The sequence below is a fragment of the Vicugna pacos genome, unplaced genomic scaffold (assembly GCF_048564905.1).
Source record: "Vicugna pacos unplaced genomic scaffold, VicPac4 scaffold_19, whole genome shotgun sequence".
NCBI classification, from domain to species: domain Eukaryota; kingdom Metazoa; phylum Chordata; class Mammalia; order Artiodactyla; family Camelidae; genus Vicugna; species Vicugna pacos.
The window spans coordinates 69,109,259-69,126,667 of NW_027328740.1; the positions used below are offsets into that span (position 1 = coordinate 69,109,259).

At 47.2% G+C, this 17,409-nt stretch overlaps 1 protein-coding gene and 1 long non-coding RNA gene across 2 annotated transcripts in view; one reads left to right on the forward strand and one right to left on the reverse strand.

Annotated features, from left to right (window-relative positions):
- The window catches only part of LOC140693127 (trafficking protein particle complex subunit 9-like), a 1,110,112-nt gene that overhangs the window by 835,894 nt on the left and 256,809 nt on the right, over positions 1–17,409 (forward strand). The window lies entirely within an intron of this gene.
- On the reverse strand, positions 10,579–14,177 carry LOC140693191 (uncharacterized). Its single transcript, XR_012068906.1, has 3 exons — positions 13,971–14,177; positions 13,616–13,823; positions 10,579–10,847 (listed from the first exon to the last, which is right to left on the reverse strand). It is a non-coding gene; the product is annotated as an uncharacterized lncRNA (long non-coding RNA).

The window sequence follows — 17,409 nt, forward strand, 5'->3', positions numbered from 1 at the left end:
CTTTTTTTAAAGATTTTTTTTATTATTTTTTTACATTGAGGTACCGCAAATTGAATCCAGCATGTACTCTACCCCTTGAACTATACCATCCCCTCCAAAGACAATTATTTTTATACTTTGACAATACCATATTGAATTAAGATTTTTGTTCCATTTTCCCTTCATAGAGTTTATAACTGAGGGAGAGAGTCAGAGGAAGCTCTGGGCCAACCCTTCCTTCTCAGCGGGTCACTACACAGCAGAGGAGCTTGGCTGTCTCCAGGCCCAGCTCACCTTTCTGCTCTGAGGGCCGACTCAGGCCACTTCTCTTACAGGCGGCATGTTAGAAGCAGCAGAAAGCCAACTAGCGAGCAACAATGACAAAACTGACCCACCTGCAGTTGGACATCATCTGGTCTGAAACGTACCTCTTAAATCTCTTCTTCTTATTAGTGGATGGTTTTCAAAAATATTCCCAAGGAGATGAATCTCACTCCATTTTTTCTGGATTTCTTGGGCCTTCTATGACTTTAACTGCAGGCTTCATTTTCTGCACAACATCTGCAGGGAAGCCAGGCAGAAAACGTGAACAGACCCTGCAGGCCGCGGCTGAGGCCTCCCGTCAAACATCCTTGTTGTGCAGAGCCTACGTTCATGGGACCAGTTTCATTACTGCTGTAATTAGTTCTTGTCCAAGTGTCCCACCGGAAATGTTTCTAGATAGAACGTGGCCTGACGCAGATGAGCAGTGGGGATGTGGGGTGCAGATGACACACAGACTGGAAGGAGAAAAGGGAAATGTTTCTTCAGGCTTCAGTTTGGAAGATTTCTGATTTTTATATGGACATTAAACTTGGTCAGGCTGAAGCACCACTTGCTCTAAGACGGGGTGATGTACACGTATCCCTACAACTTCAAAAAATATGTTGAAGCTGGGCGTAACAGCCTAGGGGACAGACAGCTTTGAGTGACACCTCCGTTCCAGGATGCCTATGATCTCGGGCTCACAAAGAGGAAAAGAATACACATATTTTGCCTCTGTAGTTCTATGTGAAATTATTTTGACCCTTGCCGGATGGTGTAAGATCAGAGAGCATGTAGTCTTTCGTACATCGCAAAGACGACAAGTCTTCTTGATGAGTCAGCACACTGTTTCCGATGGCCCGGGGTCTATGCCAGACATTAGCTGTCTAGACAAATACCACACAGCCCCCCATCCCTCAAGGAGATCACAGTGTGTCGTGGAAGATACAAATTTAAATAGATTTTCAAAACAATGTGGTAAGAGTCACTTTGCATCATATATACTATATGTTCAGAGGGGCTCTTGCACTGCCTGGGGCTGTGTTCTAGAAGATAGGGAAGGTGTCAGAGAGGAAATGCTTTCTGCACTGACATCTGACGGATTCCAGCAAATCTGTAGACCAGGAGAGTGCATGGTGGGGACGGGATTCTCAGCAGCTTGCGTGTCTCGTGCAGACCCCTGGTCATGTCTAAGAGCACTTTGCACTTAGGGAAGGAACGTCAGTGAGGCTAGAGGCTGTGAGGAACTAACGGAAGCTGAGGCTGAAAAAAAGCAGCAATGAGGTGATGAGAAGGTGTGACGTTAAATCAGAGAGCGTGGACTTCCTCACACACGCAGCATGGAATTCTTTGCGGTTTTAAGGAGGAGAGTGACACAGATTAGTCATTAAAAGTGAGCAAAGTGGATTGTTCACTCTAAAGTACAGCACTGGGGAGACTAGAAAGGGGTGGGAATTAATGCAGTGGGGAGCGAGGAGCAGGGACTTAGTTGGGGGACATTAAGGAATAGAATTGTAGTACTGATGGGGGTGAGGGAGTGGAAAAGTAAAGGAAAACTCCCAGATGTTTGGCACAGAAAAGAGATGGGACAGTGATGCCATTGTTTGAAAAAGTAAAACTAGTTCTGGGCGAGTGTAAATCCAGACAAACAGAGCTTGAGATTTTTATGTGCTAACCAAATGTGAATGTCTACTTGTCAATTAGAAATATATTTCTGGGACTGAACTGAGATGTCCATGCTGGAAAAGATTTGACAGTTAATCATTGGACAGAGGGCAGTTGAAGCCATGGGAATAAATGCCACCCACTGACAGTTTACCAAAGAAAAGGGAAGGAGGGCACTTCTGGTTCAGAAAATATGGCAGACCAGAATCTTGAAGACCCACTCACTTAAGACACATAAAAACGTAGGACAAAATGCTGCCAGTGTTTTCCTGTTTTTTTTTTAAGGGCACGTTTATTGTGGTATGATACCTGTACAATAAAATACACATATTTCACATGTACTACTTGGTGAATTTGATAAATGTCTACACCCAGAAAACCATAACCACGATCAAGATAGCTAACATTTCCATCACTCCCCAAGAGGGGCACTTTTCGAATCCCCATATTTATCCCTTCCCATCTCCTTCTCTCCCTGTGAACCGTAAGTTTGTTTCTCTATGTCTGTGGGTCTGTTTATCTTCTGTATTTAAGTTCATATGTTTCTTTTTTTGATTCCACATATAAGTGATATCATATGGCATTTTTCTCTTTTTCTGGTTTACTTCACTTAGAATGACTATCTCTACGTCCATCCATGTTGCTGCAAATGACATTATTTGTTTTTTCATGGCTGAGTAGTATTCCATTGTATAAATATACTACTACTTCTTTATCCAGTCACCTGTCAATGGACATTTGGGTTGTTGCCATGTCCTGGCTATTATAAATACTGCTGCTGTGAGCATTGAGGTGCATGTGACTTTTTGAATTAGAGTTTTCTTCTGACATATGCCCGGGAATGGGAAGGCTGGATCATGAGTTAAGTCCATTTTCAGTTTTTAAAGGAACCTCCACACTGACTTCTCTAGTGACAATGCAGCCCATCTTGTGAAAGCAGAGCCATGCTCAGAAAGTAATGGGTATTTCTAAGGGCCAGACATGAAGTGCAGTGAGTGTGGACTGTTCAAGAGTCAGAGGGCAGTCTGCCAGGGCTGGAGGAGAGTGACAAGGGAAGTGTGGTACAGGTAGGAGTCAGACCATGTGGGGACATGGCAGGCTGGGATAAGGAGCCTGGACTTCCAGTAATCCCTTGGTAACCATGGGGCACTGGTTCCAGGACTCACCCTGAAGTCAACATCCATGGATGCTGACGCCTCTTGTATAAAATGACATAGGACTTGCATGGGACTCATGTACATCCCCCCATCTACTTTTATATATATATACAAACTTTTTTTATTGAGTTATAGTCATTTTGCAAAGTTGTATCAAATTCCAGCATACAGCACAAGTTTTCAGTTATACATGAGTATACACATATATTTGTTGTCACTTTCTCTTTCACTGTGTCCTCCTGTGTACTTTAAGTTATCTCTAGATTACTCATGGTATCTAATACAACATGAATGTTATGTAAGTAGTTGCCAGTGTATGGCAAATTCAAGTGTTGCTTTTTGAAACTTTCTGTTTTTTCAACAATATTTTCAATCCACCGTTAGTTGAATCTGCTGGATAGGGAGGCCCTAGATATGGAGAATCCCCAAGCTCCTCCTTCCCACATCCTATATTTTCACTGCAAGCACTGAAGGGGTCCAAACATAGAAGAGACCCATCTACCTGCTGGAAACCCTGAGGAATTCCGTCAGCGTATGTAGAGCAGGAGAGAAGGTTTAGGGCCAACTAGTGGGAAAGGAGGGCCTGCCTGGAGAGGATGGAGGAAGGACAGTAGTGGAAGCCATCCCGTACTCTTACTGGAACTAGCTGACAGCAGTGAGGGACGCCAAGGAACTGGGTACACGTCACGTGTGGGGCGATCCTGGCCACCAGGTGCAGGGTTCACATAACTGGGACCCAGTTTGCAAGATCAAAATAACAAGGAGGCAAAGGGGCTGCCTCAGTCCCAGGATCCTGACAACGGCCACAGCGACGTGACCCCAGCTAAAGCGGTTCCCCTAGTAAGCCAGAAAAACGAAACTCTGAGCCAAGATATTGCAGATTCCACTGCAGCCACATGGATAACTAGATCTCTAACCTGACAAAATGTAACCACCAGAAACAGGAATCTTTCCTTTTCTCTTCCTTTGGAACTTTGGACAGGGAGTCACAAATCTTTGACGGGAACCACCTATAAACCAATAGAGAGCTCACTTTTTCAGGAATAAGCATGGAGAAAAAGAGTGGGGTGATGGTTTAAAGCAGAAGTCAAAGTTGAAGCCCATCTGAGAAATGGTAAAAACATGTTTCTCAATGAATTCGAGTTATGGCAAAAAGAAGGAGGAAGGTTAAGGAAATCTCTATTAATATCCATTCACCATAAAAGACTAGCCAGCCATAAAAAGACAACACCTTAAATTAATAATTTTTTTTTTTTGGTGATGAAAAACAATGCCTTAATTTAAAACAAGGCTTGGGCCATCAACAACACTCTGAGAATTGTTGACGAGGAGAACATAAATCTGCATATAGATATGTAAGTGTTCCAAGTCCACCACTCAAAAACAATTAGTCAATCATGTGTCCAGTTGATTGGGAAATCCCAATAAGTAAATAACTCAAAAGTGGGAAAGACATGGGATTAAATAGTGGTAGTGAGCAATGAAATCCAAGATGTATATACCTATATTTTCTTTGTTAATGTAACAAACTTAAAGCAACTGTCTAAAAAGTAGTAACTGGAGCACACAAACACACACACACACAATTTAGAACAACAGAGAGGTAAAATATGCTAAATTTATCATTATTGAGGAACAGGATCTAATAGATTATTTCATTTTTGAGACTCTTATAGGAATACTGGTCCAATTGCATAAAAATTTATGAACTTAGAGATGATTTATAAAGATTTAGAGAGAATTTTCTTTAAGAGGCAATATAGCTTCCAAATCACTGAAGAGAAAATTAACAATAAAAAAATTAATTAATCTAGGTAATATGGAGTAACACTGACCATATTTACCACCCTAAAATAAACCACAAAATGGATAAAATATATGAAGCAATGATTTTTAAGACACGTGGAAACGATCATCCACTAGGACCTTGCCTTGCCACCTCAATACCAAGGCTCCTAGGCCTCCTACTGCCATCACAAAGGATGTCCACCAGGAGGCGACATTTCCTTCCTCTGCTCCTACTGCAGAGCCAGTCCTGAGCAGTCCTTTTCCAGGTGTTGGCAGGCAGCTCCCAGAAGTGCTCTCGTGGGCCTTGGTCCCTTTTGGCCACCAGCAAAGGGATCAAGGATGAGCAGTGAGCCTCCTTCCTCATCCAAGACCTAGGAAACTATCTGAATTCTGAGCAGCCCTTCACTCTTGTCTGCTGTCTGGTACTCTCCACCCGGCTTCCACTAGTCCCCGGCACGGGCAGCCTGCACACTGGCCACAGCCCATCAGAATCTGTTCCCCCGCCAAGAGGCCACGCATGATCATGAGCAGGGCTCCAGGCCTCTGGAGCAGTGCGGCTTGGACTGGGTCCTGGCCCTGGGCGCGCGAGCTCCATGCCCTTGGTTGAGTCAGTCAACATCTCTAAGCTACAGTTTCCTCATCAGTAAAATGAGGACATAATCAATATGGAAAAAAAACAGAATCTGAGGGGGACTAAATTTCTGGTGATTGAAGATAATTTTAATTTTGATTTATACAGCAAAGGACATCATACAATTTTTACTACATCGTATTTCTAAAGGACAGCTTCTACTATTAAAAGTAATGCATGCACGTACACACAAACACACGTGCAGACACACTGGCTCTAGTCCACATACATCCCCACGGGCACACACACATGGAGTCATGTACCACCCACACACCCATAACATACGCACAACCACACACATCCTCAGGTGCACACACACACATAACATACAGAACCACATACATCCCCAGGTGCACGTGAGCACACACAAACACACAGTCATGTACAACACACGTCCCCAGGTGCGCGCGTGCACACACACACGTCTTACACACTTTGGCGTTATTCTAAATCAATTTACAATTGAGGGTCACAGTGTCCATTGTTTTATCCACTCAGAAGGTCCTGACTTTGGAGCGTGAAGCAGGAGCTCTCCTCTCTGGAGATGGTCTTTACCAATTACAGTCTCAGTAGAGCCAACATAACTGCTCTGGACCTTTGGAAGTGCAGGCCAGAGCATACCTGGGAGCTCACATCCTGTACATGTAAACATGTTAAGTGCAGTAGGTTCTAAAGTCCTGCCTTTACAAATATACGTTCATTATAAGGGGGAAGACCAGGTTCAAATTTAGAATTCCAAGACACAGGGGAGTCCGGCAAAGAAAGTGAGCGTGTGGGGAGAGCTGATTCCCAGTCTCTGACCACTAGCCTGATCCTTTTCTTCCCAATGCTGGGTCCATCCCTTGCCACAAGTGGCCTTGGATGTTCACAGGGGGACACTCAAAACTCACATTCGGGATCTGCTCATACCCTCCATACATACAGCTGCCCTTTGGCCTCTCTGTGAGTCCTGGGAATCTGAGCTTCCGGGAGAGCCGGTGCAGGCACTAGGAATGGGTCAGGGGCTGCTGAGACAGGGCATCTGGGGTCCTGGGCTTCTAGAGCATGGGATGGAGCCAATGACCCTGCCCCCTTGGCCCTGCTGACTCCACCCCATGGAGGGCGTGGCCAGAGGAAGTGTCATGGCCAGAGGGACCCTCTGCAGTGCAGGACCCAGGGCAGCGGGCCCCCTTGCCGGGGTCTAAGAGCAGCAGGCCTAAGGAAAGGTCTGAAGAGGCTGTAAGGTATCTTCATTCCCATTAATTAAACAAAAATAAAAGCATACCACAGGCGTGAGTGGAAAGGGATTTGTTAGAACAAGGGAAGGCACTTGCCAAGGTCTGGCCATAGAGGGCTGGTGGGTTTGTCAGGTTGATGAGGAACCAAGAGGCTGTTAGTCCCTTCTGGGTCTAAACACCTCTTGAATTCCTCCGGGTGACACTGAAATGCAGTGAGACACGGAACTCTCTTAAGTTGTTAAAATCTTCATGGTGAACCATTCAACTCTCTCCTCATTCTTGGCTGCGAAAGCACGATAAACACAGGCCAGAAACTCATCAGCCTGTTGGTTGGTTCACTATCCATCTGGCGCCTCCTCTTGTAGGAGCCTTTATCACATCACCCAGGGCTGACCCGGCTCAGGATTATAGCTGATTTTCCGCAGGTGGCATCACTTGCTAGTGACATGAAGCAGGCACATTAGCCACCTCCCAAACACTGAGGCTCCTCCTGGGAGGAGCCTTCAGACCCCCAATCCAGCCTCTGCACCACGATGTTCCTTAGTGTCACTACCGGTTTGCTGCCTTGGCCTCTAGCTTTGACCAGATCCTCGCCAGATTGTCGATAAATATCACCCATATACCACATCTAAGCTTGCGGTCCAGATGTGACCATGGTTCTTATTTTCTTCCCATCGATGGATTGTTTGATCTTTGTGTAATCATGTCGACAGCAAGGCCAGTACAGCCCTCTTGAGGCCTCCCCGAGCCGCCTCTGTGTATAACTGTCCTAGCACCCCAGGGGATCGGGTCTGAAGCCTGGCACTCAGACACGAGGATGTCAGCTGGAGAGACAGGAATCCACTCCTGCTGTGGCTTCTGCTGTGGCTCAATGTGGCCATAAAAACGGATCCCACAGGCCCTGACGTCACTTGACTCACTGCAGGGATGCTCCCACACTGCCGCGTTCCCCAAGAGACTGAGGGCTTTCTGCTTGTTCCGGAAGGCCCCACCCCCGAGGGGACACTGGGTCCAGTGGAGCGTCCAGCCTGCTTCCCCGCCAGCCCTTAGGGCCTTTGTGGGGCCTGGAACATCAACTAACCTCCCCTTAGGGACCCCTTTGTCCTTTGCAGCCAACAGACCTAGGTCATAAGCACTTTAACTCACCTGAGGGTGTTTTCCTCACTTCAGGGGCAGTGAGGACTGGGCTTCTTCACACTCCAAGTGCCCCCGGTCTGGATGCAGACAGTCTGGCTCTCCCCCCAGTCCTGCAGGTTCCGGCCACACCTCCTGCTGGTCACGGAGTCTGTGCTGTATTCTCTTCCAGGACAACAGGTGCACTCTGCCCCCCGCCCTGTCCCCACCAGCAGTGGCAGAGGTGGAGGACAGGCGGGTGAGCTTGGGCCTGAGACACTGCCCTGAAATCAGTGCCCCAGAGGCCGCTGGTGACTAGAGGGACCACGGGGAAGAAGGCAGCATGGGATGGAAGGGGGAGGAAGGTTCAGGATAACGAGATGAAAAGGGGAACAGATAGCACCGTGAGGACCTCGACCATGAAAGGGAAGAAGATAGACAGTGACAGCTGGAGCGGTGTTGGCGTTAAAAACTGCGGGCATTTTCATTTAATTTTATTAATTACCATTACATATAGTGACATATTTTTATTTGATTAAAGATTAGGTGCCATGTCATATAACAGGATATAGTATATTATTTATTAAATAATACATAATAGTAGATATACTAGCATGTTATGTTCTGTTTATTTATTATCAGATAGTATATAATACATATGTAGTTATTTATATACATAATATATAATTCATGCATCTATATAATATATAACACATAACAATGTAGGATTATGAATATTATATTTTATAACAAGATTACATAACAATAATGATGTAATATTATCCATTGTATATCTTGGCTCATGACACATTCTCACCTTAGGTGCCTGTCAGAAGTATTTATGTATTAAAATTAATATTATAAGAAACAGTTGTGAACCTGTCACCCAGCACCAGAACAGGACTATTGACAGTGACATACTGTGTCCTATCCTGCCCTAGGCCTCTTCTCACAGGAAGTAACCAGCATCCTGAATCCTGGCTTACACTTGCCTTGTGTTACTGTCACACACACAACATTTAAGATCAGTTAAAACAAATGAACTGCAGGTACATGCAACGAAGTGGATGCATCATACACTCTATGTTAAATTGAAAAAGTAAGCCCAAGAAGGTAGCCTATAGTGTGCTAAGCTTTTAACTGTGTATATATATGTCAACTAAACTCACTAAATTAAGAACAACTACAGCTAGAGTCCAGGTGGGAGAGGGACAGATAAAAGGTGAGGTGAGCAGATTTGCTGCAGGTGAGCGAGTTCCCTTCAAGTAACATGTCATTCTCTCTGAAGCAGGAGGCAAGGCCATCTGCTGGGAGTCAGGGAAGAGACAGAGGGAAGCTTAGAGGTGTGCAGAGAGCATAGAATGTTGACACCACTGTGTGGCAAGTGGGGAAATGTGCTCACTAGAGAAATCCTGGAGGATTGCCTGGCAGTGGCAACATGCTGGGCATTGATTTGTAGTCTTAGAAATCTGTGCTGGGAGAGCCTGCTGCCTGCAGGCTCAGAACAAATAGAGCTGGGTGAACCGAGATGGAAGTCATCCTGGTGAGGAAATGAAAAGATCAAGGGTCAAGGGAGTTTTGTTTGTCATAAAGAGAGTGCTGACTGTGGATGCAGAGCTGGAAGGTGGGGAAGTGGAAGTAAGAGGAACGTGGACAGGTAGGAAAGCAGAGGAGTCAGTGCATGATGCCCCAGTGAGGGTGAAGGAGGGCCAATGAGGCTGGTGGAGAAGCAGCTGGATGGCTAGAGTTGGGCACATAAAGGAGAGAGGCTGGACCTGGGGTGGAGACACGCCCGGGTATGAGCCCGGGGGTAGGGTGAATGGGAGGTGTCTGGCTCAGGCTGACGGAGAAGAAGACCCTACAATGACCATACTGGGTGGTGGAGGGAGAATCAACATTGACGTCTTGATGGTAGGCGGTGAGGCAATACAGAGTTGGTGGTCCAGCTGCTCCTGACTGAAGCAGATGAGCAGGGAGGCCAGGGTGGCAGGCACTGCTAGGAATGGACTGGGTTTTCCAGGTGTTCCCAAGAGAGGAGGAGAAATCACCTCATGGGGGAAAGTGAGCACAAGGAGGTCAACCCAGGCTCCTGATCAAACGGAGAGTGTGAGGGGGCAAATCGTCAACTCCAGAGATGGTGGCCTAGGAAGCAGGGACCATGGGTGAAGTGAGGGGACACTCAGAGAAGAGAGAGAGATGAGTCTTCTGGGTGTAGGGGGAAGAGAGGCCCCAGGACAAAGGAGCACAGGGGCACAGTGATGAGGATGGACTGGCTCTGTTGTGACACTGCAGGAATGGCTGGATCTTTGTCCTGAGGGCTTAGTTTGGGGGGGCTACTGGCCTCATGAGGGCCCCCCTCTCAGCAGCCTGGACAGATGCTCCCGCTCCTGATAGCTCTGTGGCCACCACTGTTCCCGGAAGGGCTCTGCCTCCATCTTCTATCAGACATTCCTGCCCAGTCCCCGACTGCCAGCGAGGGAGCCTGGGCCTCAAAGCCGTTTGCCGTGGAGGGACACAGGCTCCTTGGAGAAGCAGGCTGATCTTATTTTTCTCCGTAACCCACGGCCTAGCAAAGCGCCAGCCTATGGGTGGGCCATTCAGGGGCTCAGATACTTCTTAAATTAACTCAAAGCAGTAGAATAGCAGAGCTGGAGGAAGTGACCACTGAGCTCACAGAGTTCACTGCCCACACCCCCATTCTACAGATGAAGAAACAGAGGCCAAGCAGCCAAGGTCATGCTGCTCTTTAATGCTGGCCTCTGTTGGGCATACCAAGTGATGAGCTGCACTGAAGGGCCTGAGAGGGGGCTCTGGGGTCAGACAGCTTGGGTTCAAGTCCCACCCCTGCCATTTACTAGCTGTGTGATTAATGACTGTCCTTCCTGTAAAGTGCCACCTCATTTGTTTGTCATGAACACAGAGTTCCTTGAACAGCAGGACAGAATTCTTTAAAGGTTTGCTGTTGCTTTTGTTACTATTATCACCAAGTGAACCCTGAAATGAAGAACAAAGACAGCAAGATTTTTTATTTTAAAAGATTTTAAAATACGATGATGACTGTTTGATTTAATCTATTCAAGTTTGCATTTGACCATTATTAACAACTGCACAATGGATGACTTTTGAGGAAATGTTACTTCATGTCTTTAATTCTCACTAACTACACAGGCTATTCAACAGGAAGCAATTTTTTTTCCAGGAAGAGGGACAAAAAGTTAACAATATCTCTGTACCTCTCGGTTCCCAGTGAGTTGGTTGTGATCTGTCAACCCAACTTTGGGGAAATGCCCTCTCCTCCTGGGCTCGCTGCACTGCCACGTGGCCTCCAGGGGGCGATTTACCCCCACACGAATCCAGTATCTTGGTTCATATCTTTGCTTCAGATCCCTCAAGGACTGCCCATGCACCAGGGCCCCATCTGCCCCGCCAGTCTCACCTGCTGGCCTCCAGGAAACTATCCTGGGTCTCAACCATCCTCTGTTCCTATGCCCGCCCCACTACTCTTCATTTTGTCCTTCAAGTGTGGGCTCCTGTGGCTTGCCACCAAGCAGGGGTCTCCCAGTCCTCCACCTTGGGGAACTGCATCTTCCTGCACAGTGCCTAGCGAAACTGTGTGGAGGCCGGAAGAATACAGAACAACAGGTGCTCAGAGGGGCTGCCTTTCCCACTGCAGGGGCCCTGGAGAGCTTTCTCCCAGCTGGTTATTCACAGGCGCTGAAGCTGTGGAATCTCGATCTTACCAATTTAAAGGGCATCATCACTAATTACAAAAGAAATCATTTTTTCAGTAGCAAAAGGAGAAAAGACTTTGTGCCCCATGCCCCCATCTTTCTTCCTCCGCCTTCAGAGGTGATTCTCACTCTCTGGGCAAGGGTAGAAAGCAACAAACAGAATATTATTTTTCAATGATTCTTCTTTCCCACTCTGAAGATTGCATCCCAAGACTGATGAAGGCTAGGATGGTTTGGCTTCCCTGTACTGAGTATTCAGAGGCTCAGGGTGGAGGGGGTTAGGGAGATAATTCAGCATTATGGAACCAAACAGAGACATTAAAAGGTTCTACTCTAAACAGAAAGGAAGCAGGATGCTATAGAAATGGGAAAACCATCATTGGAAATGAAATAACGAGTTACAAGACAATAAACATGAAGATGTAAAAAAGAAAAAGTATATCAAAATACAAAAAGGTGGGAAAGGGAGATGGTAGCAAGAAAAGATAGATTTTTTTCTCTTTCTTTTTCCTTTTTCTCATTATTCTTAGGATGTGTTGGAGCCTACGTGATTATCAGTCTAAAGGAAATAGATATGATAATGGGTTGATATACTTGAAAAATAGGGTAACCACAAATCGAAAGCATATAATAGAGTTGAAAAAAAAAAAAACGAAAAAGAAACAAACTCTAAATGGCTTAAAGACTTAAGCATTAGACAAGACGCTAAAAAACTCTCAGAAGAAAACATAGGCAAAACATTATTTGACATATAACTCAGCAGTGTTTTCCTAGGGCAATCCACCCAAGCAACAGAAAATAAAAGCCAAAATAAACAAATGGGACCTAGTTACACCTATCAGCTATTTCAAAGCAATAGAAACCATAAGCAAAATGAAAAGACAACCTATGGAATGTGAGAAAATATTTGCAAAAGATGAGACTGAACATGGCTTAACTTGTAGACTATAAAAATAGTTCATACAACTTAATAAGAAAAAAAAATAAACAACCCAATCCAAAAATGGGCAGAACAACTAAACAAGCAATTCTCCAATGAAGATATACAAATGGCCAATAGGCATATGAAAAAAAGGCACAATATCGCTAATTATCTTAGAAATGCAAATCAAAACTACAATAAGTTATCATCTCACACTACTCAGAATGGCCACCATTCAAACATCCACTCACCATAGATGCTGGAGAGGCTTGGAGAAAAGGGAACCCTCCTACATTATTGCTGGGAATGTAGTTTGGTGAAGCCAATGTGGAAAACAATATGGAGATACCACAAAAGACTAAAAAAAGACATCATTTGATCCAGCAATCCCACTCCTGGGCATATATCCAGAGGGAACCTTAATTTCAAAATATACCTGCACCCCAATGTTCACAGCAGCATTGTTTTCAATGACCAAGACATAGAAGCAACCTAAACGCCCACTGACAAATGACTGGATAAAGATGTAGTATTTAGATATAAAAGAATATTACACAGTTGTAACAAAGAAGGAAATAATGCCATTTACAGCAACATGGATGGACTTGGAGATTATCACACTAAAGTGAAATAACTCAGACAGAGAAAGACAAGTAACATATGATACCACTTATATGTGGAATTTTTAAAAAAGATACAAATAAACTTATTTACAAAACAAAAACAGACTCACAGACTTAGGAAACAAACTTAGGAGTTTGGGATTAACAATTACAAACTACTATATGTAAAACAGACAAACAGCAAGGATTCACTGTAGAACACAGGGGAAAATGTTCAGTATCTTGCAACCTATAATGGAAAAGAACCTGAAAAAGAATAGACTATGTATATGTACAACTGAATCACTATGCTGTATACCTGAAACTAACAAAACAGCTGTATATCTGAAACTAACTAAACATTGTAAATCAACCACATTTCAATTAAAAAAAAAGATAAGCTCTAAATAGCTGTATTCAAAGAAAATCTTCAAATCTTACCTCCTACAAAAAGTAAAATGGGAAGCTTGAGCAGGACCAAATTATACTGAATGAGAGGTTACATACCTTCTCCAGCACGTGGCCCATGGTACACATACATCGTGTTTTCCTTCAGGTAAGAATGGCCCTTACTGCCCAGGGAGCGAGTCCTGCTGGGACAAGGCCTCTGTGGCAGTGGCCTCCTTGTCACCGCTCCATCTCACCAGAAGGCCAGGGTTTTCAGAGGGGAGGGAACACAGAGCTCATACACTTCAGATATATTTCCTGAGAAAAACTGTGGAAAGACCAAATTCACCTGCAGTGCAGGAAACATGAGCACGGCCCCTAAGCAGACTGACAAACCCGAAGCAAGACGGCCCGATGTTCACATCGGAACCAGAACAAAAACCGTCTGGCCCCAGTTAAACGATCACCATCTCACCTGCAATGAACTGTTCGTACTCATTGTCAGGGATGTTTCTGTTGAGACTTGAGAGATCAAAAAAGTCAGACCAGGGAATCCGGACCTGGTGGATGTCCAGGCTCTGCTAATGGTAGAGGCGGCCCCAAGGGGGTATCACCAGCACCGACTCTTCCATTTTCAGCAGGGTCTTCAGGAGGAAGGCGATGTGGATACAGACGCCCCTACAGAGGCTGAAGCCCTCCGGAGGGTTGACATAACACAGAAGGTACCTGGCAGGGAGCAAAGGAGAGCGGGTCTTCAGAGCCAGGTCTCTGCACAGGAATCCCGGCTTAGATAGAACAGATACAATGGGAATCTCTGCACAGCACATGGCCTAGACTCAAGACACGTTCAGCAGCTTCTGGTTTGTATAGTGGAGGCACTGCCCACCGATCTCTGTGTGGCCAATTATTTCGAGTCCGGGAGCACATGCAGAAGACATCTTGGCATCTGTCTATCAACGCTAAGCACCTGACTAGTACCTGAGCACCCGTTCTCCAGGGAATCTCAAACTTCTTGGCCTAAAGACCCCTGTACACTCTTAAATACTGAGGACTTCAAAAGGCTGCTGTTTATGTGGGTTAAATCTATCAATAGTTCCTGTGTTAGAAGTTAAATAAGAACTTTAAAAAATGCTTATGAGTTCACTTAAAAATAATAACAACCTACTACATGATACCATTAATACTCTTAAGCAAAAAATAAGTATATTTTTCTAAACAAAAATCATTAATGAGAGGAATAGCAGTGATTTTAATTTCTGAGAATCTCTTTTGGACTGGTGAGAGCTTAATTCTATCTGCCTCTACATTACCTGTTTTGTGATATCACAGACTAGGTTTTCCCTGGAAAACCCCACAGGAAACTCGGGAGTGCAAGAGTGTGCAAAAGGCAGGTGACTTCCCGGCGTTCCTACGAAAATAGTCTTGCATCTCAGGGGCCTCGGACTCACTTTGATAACTGCTGCCCTACCCTAGTCGAGACTCTCCTACACAAGAGCCAGGCAAGTGTCCTGGCTTCTTTAATGAGTTACCGCAGCAACACCCCTCCCTTCTCTGTGTTAATGTTTCCCACAACCTCCATTACTGCAGATGAGGATGTAATCCTCAACTGAGGCCTCTAATCCCAGAAGACTACCAACCTTGAAAGGGAGGGCCCATCTACCATCTCTACACCCCGCACAGTCTATTTTGAGTCAAGCCCTAGATAACTGCTAATTGACACTGACCCTTGTCTTATTCCTGAGTTTTAGCGAAGGAGCCAACATCTGGATGGAACTGAAATTTCCCTGCTGATATACAAGGCTGATAAACCACCCTATTCCAACATCTGATTCTGGGGCTCTTCAAAACGCGGGTAAGGCCCCGCTTCATAAAAGACGGGTCCTCCACCTGCCCTTCCCAGGGGTTCTGGGAGGCCGCGGCCACGCAGGGCTACCCGGAGTCGCGGTCCAAGCCCCAGAGCCCGAGGGGGAGGAAAGCCGGAGGCTGTGCCCCAGCCCTGTCCCCCCCGCCCCAACCCGCTCCCCGGCACCACAGCCCTCCCCGGCCGCCACACCAACCCGGATCCCACCCCGGTCCATGTCCACTGGCCCCGCCAACGGCGCTGCCGTACGTTTACCGTCTGTGAGACGCCGCCCCAGAAAGGATGTCGGCCGCCGACTGACGCGGCCAGAACTAGTGGCCCGGCCAAGCAAGACGCCATCCCCAGCAGCAAACACCGCCATGGCCCCGGGCAGCTGCACACTTCCGGAGCCCGCTGCCTGCCCCAGAAGCGCACGCCAGCCCGCGAGGAGCGCGGCGACTTTATCCATGGCAACGCCGCGGGGCCCTCCCCTAGCGCTTGCGTCTGCGTCCTCCCGAGGTTAGACGTGCGAGAGCAGAACTTTCGGAGCCAATGGGAGCAAGGGCGCGGCCAGGACGGGGGTGGGGGGAGGCTTATGGGGCAGCTGGGTGGGGCCGGGGCGGGCGGGGCCGCGCGGAGGTCCTCAGCTGCAGGTGGCACCGGCCGGAGGCTGGGGCAATGCTGCCAACAGTGGGCGGGGCGGCGGGGCGGCGGGGCGGCGGGGCGGCGGGGTGGGGGCACCCTCACCTGTCCTTGTGCGGGGCTCAGCCAGGGCTCCGCGGCCTCCGCTTGCACCGGAAGTGGACCCAGGCTACCGGTGGGCAAGATAGAGGACTGAGCCCAGGCAGGCACGGCTGGCCAGGTAGGGCACCTGAAGTGCAGATCCGCCAGGCCGGCTGCCGGCCTTGAATACGCGCTGCTAGGCAGTTTCCAAGAAGACGGGATCTGTCCCAAGAGGGGAGGTAGGGCAGGGTGCCAGATGCCTGGTTGGGTGCGGTCTTACAGGAGAGCCACGTTGAGAGGGTGCAGAGCAGCCCCTGTGTTGGCGGGGCTAGGAATTTGGGGTATAGGGTGGGGATGATGTGTGCCATTCCCTGTGGTCTCCCAAAGAACTCGCACCCCCAAGCAAAGGACCCTGCTCCCTCCACCCTTCACTGCATCCCCTGCCTTCCCCAGCACCACCGCCCCTGCCCCCGGAGGGTCCCATGACCTCTCCCCACACCAGGCACCGTCCCTGTTACAGGTACTTATCTCCTGGTGGTTCCAGCCCAAGGGTGGGGGCTGTATCTGACCAGTTAGGATGCCTGGAGCCTTTGTATGAAACCTCAGACTATAATGCAGGCGTGCACAGAGGCCCCTCAAACAGGATTCCCTGCATTCCCTCCCCACCACGCACCCACAGCGCAGCTGCCACACCAGGCCAAGCCTGCTGGAGGACCGCTGTTCCCTCTCCACCTGTCCCTGATCAAGAGTGCACCGCCCACACTGCTGGGTATTTAGTGGGCCTTAGAAGAGCAGCTGGTATTTTCATGGACAAATATTTGCTCTTTTGGGAAGAGTTGAGTGCAAAGGGATGTAGGGTATGCCTTTTCTGTTGTCCTGGAACTGGTGACTAGGATGCAAACTTAAGTCAAAGCAGTTTTTAGAGAGAGCCGCAATATATCTTACCCAAAGATCACTGTTCCCCTACAAAGGCAACACCACCTGGCGGGTGGGGTCCTGGTCCCTCTTTCTGGAGGTTGGGCTTTGCACCCTCCAGCTGGGACAGAGCCCGAAACAGCTCTGAACACGCTCCAACAGGCTTTCCCAGCACAAACTGCCTTTATTTTGAATCTGGCTGAAGGAAGCAGCTGAGAAATCTGGGTAAATCTTCCTGGGTGTAACCATGCCTTTTGTGCTGAATGAAAGAGCAGCTCTCCACATGCTAACAGCTTAGAACTGAATGTGTGTCGAAGCCTTCATGCATGTAGCATGTTGGGAACAGCGTTTCATGGTGAGGGGAACTCTATAACTTACATGTGTATGGGGAAGCCCTCACTCCAACAGGGTTTTCCTGCACAAACTGCCTTTATTT